The following is a 4,994-nucleotide window of genomic DNA, read 5'->3' on the forward strand; positions in this document are numbered from 1 at the left end:
GCCGTTCCAAGTTCAAGCTCCTCATCGGGCTCTGTGCTGACAGCTCAGAGCCTGGAGCCTGCTTCAGATTCTGCGTCTCCCTTTCTTTCTGCTCCTCCCCCACTCATGCTCTGTCTCTCTCCCTGTGTCTCAAAAATGAATAAACGTTAAAAAAAAATGACAAAAAAAAAAAAAGTCTCAGAGCCAATGCAGAGTAGACCAACTTGAATGAAGACCTTGAACTGGGTCTTCCCTGACCCAATTGTTGCAGTTAGGGAGAAGAGCACATTCTGTTCCAATAGATGCCTGCCAGGTCTAGGTCATGCGTCTATCCCCTACCCCAGCCCAGACACCAGCAGCATGAACCACACCTGACTCATGGTCCAAGAGCGGGGGCAGATGGCTTCCCAAGAGATCATCAGAGTGGTGCCTCCAGAAGAAAGGGAATGAGTGTTGCAGGCAGCATCCACAGAACTCCTTGGCAGATGGCTAAGAGTTTTCCCAAGTGGGACAGGCGTGGTGAGCAGAAGGAATGGCAAAGGAAGGGGTTAAAGGCAAGAAAAAGTTTAATTTGGGGTCAAGCTATCTGCCCAGGAGCTTAGATTCATCATCCGGAGCAGAAGTTCCCGATGAATGAGATACTGTGCAACGTGGGACTATCTTGGGCTTGACGCAATCCTGTGTGCACAACCTAGATTTGACACTCCCCCAACTACAGAAAAAAAAAAAAAAAAAGCACCACAATAATTTGTCCGCTCTATCAGTAGTAGCAGTGGCTGCAAGAAGCCGACAGATAAGATAAGCATTGTGCTGGGTGCAATTAGCAGCTTTAGAACCCAGCAACACGCCTTTCTCTAGCAAACTGCGATGCGTGCAAAGGCCACGTCGCAGACGTGACCCACGTGCGGCCCAGGAGCCTTGGCCTCTGGCGAGGCAGTCAAGAATGGTCTGCACCCCCAGCTCATGTCCTGCAGGAAGTCCAGTGCCCTCCAGGAGTTGCGTGCCAACTGTGGGAAGCTACATGGGGCCCTGGACAAGAGTCTCCACCCAAATCTCTGTCCATTCCTTCATTCAACCAGTATTTACTTAATGTCTATTATGTGCCAGGCTCTCTGCCAGGCGCTCGGGATATAGCAAGAACAAAAAGCACCCAAATTCTTGCTTTTACGGAGCTTACGTTTTAGAGGAGGAAAATAAATAAAGCAGAGAAGGAGGAGAAGCAGAGGTGGCTGCACCACTCGCCTTTGCACATGGGCGGGTGAGGGAAGGTCTCCCTGAGGGGGCAACATGGGGCACAGACCTGGAGGAGGTGAGGGACTGACCGTGGGCCGCCAGCGGAGGGAACAGCAAGTGCAAAGTGCGGAGGCTCGTCAGAGGAGGAGGAAGAAGAATCAGAGGAGCCAGGGACGGGTGAGTAGGGGGAGACGACAAGTCGGGCACGGTTGCATCTTGCCTCCTTCAGATGTTCTTGACTTCCTCAGCTTGGAGAGGATGGAGACAACGAAGGTGACACCTTCTCTTGGATGCCTCACTGCAAAGGCTTTCCTAAAGGATGGAGGCAGGGAGGGGCATTCACCTCGCAGCAAGGCACACAACGCATTCTGCCTTTCTCTGTCTTTGAAAAAATTTTTTAATGTTTATTTATTTTTCAGAGAGACAGAGACAGAATGCGAGTGGGTTAGGGGCAGAGAGAGAGGGAGACACAGAATCCGAAGCAGGCTCCAGGCTCTGAGCTGTCAGCACAGAGCCTGACGCGGGGCTCGAACTCACGAGCTGTGAGATCATGACCTGAGCCGAAGTCGGACGCTCAACCGACTGAGCCACCCAGGCGCCCCATGTCTTTCTCTCTCTTTTTAAAAAGATTTTAAGTAATCTCTACACCCAACACGGGGCTCAAACTCACAACCCTGAGACCAAGAGTCGCATGCTCCACAGCCCGAGTCAGCCAGGCGCCCCCCACAACCTATTCTCACCAGTCCCACAGCACATCGCCACATGGGAATATCTCACTGACTTTCCTGGGAAGGTCTGGCCTCCTGCCTCGGTTCCTAGCACACTCGCCTCTCCTAGGCCCTCCTGGAATCCCCTCACAATTCCTCACAGAGCTTCTGGGCTACCCACTGGGAGGTGGGGCATTTCTCTTCATAGTTCAGAAACTCCAGCAGAGGTTTGGAGATTTTTGTGTCTCCTTCCTTTCCCCCGGTCTCCCTACATGGATGAGAACAGGGTAGAATGGTGGTTTTGTACTAATACAAATTGTGTCTCCACACACTCACCCACCTTTTCTTTCTCTCTCTTGCAAGGTGATCCTGTCAGTTTTCGCTCTAGATAGCAATATTTTTGTCGTCTTTGATACAAATCGTCTTTGTTTGCTTTTTTTTTTTTTTTAAGGCAAACTGTAATAGTAGTAACCCAACTCCAAGTGCTTCCTTACATAATAGTGTGGACTTATGCAGTGCACAGCCTGCACAGCTGTACGAGGCAGCTCTGATTACTTTAGGTAACTCAGTGCAGGCACACAAGCAGGTCACTGATCCCCTGCTCCTCCTCCCCTGCTAAAATAAGGAATGCCTTTCTCTGGTTAGGAGAGTTGGGAGTAAAGGACTTTGGTGTGTTTTTCTCTTGAATGGGGCAGGCTTCTCTTTCTTTTTCCTTTTTCCTTCTGCTTCTCTTTCAGGTAACTCCCCCCCCCCCCCCCCGCACCACCCCAGCACCAGGAGCCATTCCTAAGCAGGAAAGTCACATTCTTTGTAGGGCAAAGAATGGGGGGGGGGTGTGCAAAAGCCACCATTACAGCACAAATCCCAAATGTATGTAGGGAAGAGAAGGAGGAGAAGAGAAAGGACGGAGGCGCAGGATGGGTTCGCCTCCTCCTTGTTCCAAGGCCACTCCTGTTCCTACCTCGTTGGCCTCTCTGTGCTCAAGAAAGAACACACGCAAGTAGCCCCTTGGGTCTAGGTCTCCCTCCTTGTCGATCTCCTTGCTTATAATCCAGTTTATGATCTGTTTCCTTCCTTCCTCTGTGCCTTCCTTCCTTCCTTTCCCTTTTTCTTCTTTTAAAGTACGTTTTCTGTCATATCCATATGCCCCGGAGAGAGGGTTTGAGAAATGGCTTCAGAGCCCACAAGCAGCCTCCTGGTAAGGCTTTGCCTCAAGGCTCTGCCATCCTGGAGAAGCGAAGAGCAGGCACTCCTCTTTCCCAAAGGGCCAGAATTCACACTGGGATGGCTTCTGCTGCTGGCTTGTGGTAACTTGGCTGTGACTAAGCCAGGGTCACGATGAGTCACCCACAGCATGGAAGGTGCCTTTGCTCTCCTTCCCTTCCCAGAGCAGGCTCAGGAGTGTGTGAAGTAGATCCGGAAGAGGTGTGCTGTTCATGTTAAGACCAAAACCCAGGGCTGGCTGATTTTTTTTAATGCCTATTTCTGCCATCCTCCCCCAGCCTCGAGTCCGTCTCCGTTCCTATTCCAGGAGCCTGAGGATGTGGCACAAGGACCATAGCTCTCTGTTCCTTGGATTTGAATGCCAGCTCCTCACTTGGCAGCCGTGTGTCTCTGGACAAATTACTTAACCTCCCTGAGCTTCATCTGTAAAATGGAGATAGCTGTAAAAGAGGTTGTTAAGAGGATTAAATGAGATGACCTGTATAAAGGTGGTTAGCAATTAGCACTCTGCCTAGCAGGTAGTATTCCCTGGATAAATGTGAGCCGTTATCATGAAACATTTGTGTAGTACCTCCTACACTAGATGCTTGGCCTTCGAGGAGCTCTAGTGTGGGACACGGACAGATCTGTAAACGAAAGGTTACACTACAATGGGTAGGAACTGTAATGGAAATAATACGGATGCAGCGCTGTCGATGCAGAGAGGGAGGGATGGGTGGTTAAGGCCGGGACACGTTTGAGTTTGAGATCTGGAAAGGACTGAAAAGGTATTCCAGGAAAAAGAAACACAAGGTTCACGCAGGAGCAGTTAAGAGGAGACTGTGGCCCCATTTTATGCTGGGAGCTACACCGAGTTTTCACACCTGGAGACCGTTCAAAGTTGCACACAGGGTGGCAACAGACTTAGAGCTGTAATTTAGAAAGCTGACGCTGGCAGGTATGTGCAATGCACTTGGGGCAGCAAGACTATAGAGCACGACTGAGCAGCTGTTCACAGGAATACAGATATAGATGCAGAATAGAGAGACAGACATGCTCATGACAGCAGGGAAAGTACAGGATCCCCACGGCCACAATTAGGGTTTAGAAGAATCTGGGCAAATGACTTGAGAGATTGATTCAGTACAGAGAACTCCATACCTCTACCTCGCTTGGCACATTCTGCTTCCTTTGTGTTGAATGCTCTTCCCCCACTTGCCATTCAACATTCAGCTCAAGCCACCTCCTCTGGTAAGCCACTTCATATTGAATCCCTTTACAGACTGGATGAGCACCCCCACCCCCACCCCCCACCGTGCTCCTAGAGTCCCTTCTCGGTTCCCTATCACAGCACTTGGCATTCCTTTGTCATTGTTTCCTGGTTCCTCCCACTGGTGGTGAATTCGGTGAGGTCAAGGCCCAGCCTTGATCACCTTTGCACCCACAGTGGTGTCAATAACTGTTTGCTGAATGAATCAATGCAAACAAAAAACTTTAGCCAGTATAGACAAAAGCTGGAGGAACCACCGGAAAAAGACGGGTCTCCCGGAACTCAGGCCCTGGGGCCACATGCATCTTTTGTACTCCAGTTCTGGCCCGGAGTCGCCGCCTAGAAATTCTGGGCCTTTCAGGAACTTGAAGCCTGGTGCAGAGAAGAGCCTCGGGTCCCAAAGCACAAACACAAACCTCCGCCGACTGCTGGCTGAGCCCCTACCCCTCGTCCCAGACTTTGCCTGTCCATCCGCTGCAGTCCCGATCCCCGCCAGGTGGCGACGCACGTGAGAACGCACGCGCAGTGAGCGCTCGAGCCATACTTTGCCCTTCTCCCAATGGCGGGTGGCGGTCCCCTTCCCGGCATCCTCGAGGGGGCAA

General features: G+C 51.1%; 1 long non-coding RNA gene across 1 annotated transcript; it reads right to left on the reverse strand.

Moving 5' to 3' along the window:
• Positions 1-360: 360 nt before the first annotated feature.
• LOC122485126 lies at positions 361-4,403 on the reverse strand. The gene is made up of 3 exons (XR_006297791.1): positions 4,284-4,403; positions 2,881-3,583; positions 361-1,524 (listed from the first exon to the last, which is right to left on the reverse strand). It is a non-coding gene; the product is annotated as an uncharacterized LOC122485126 (long non-coding RNA).
• Between the last annotated feature and the right edge of the window lie 591 nt (positions 4,404-4,994).

This window comes from Prionailurus bengalensis, chromosome E1 (genome assembly GCF_016509475.1).
Source record: "Prionailurus bengalensis isolate Pbe53 chromosome E1, Fcat_Pben_1.1_paternal_pri, whole genome shotgun sequence".
In the NCBI taxonomy this organism is placed as follows: domain Eukaryota; kingdom Metazoa; phylum Chordata; class Mammalia; order Carnivora; family Felidae; genus Prionailurus; species Prionailurus bengalensis.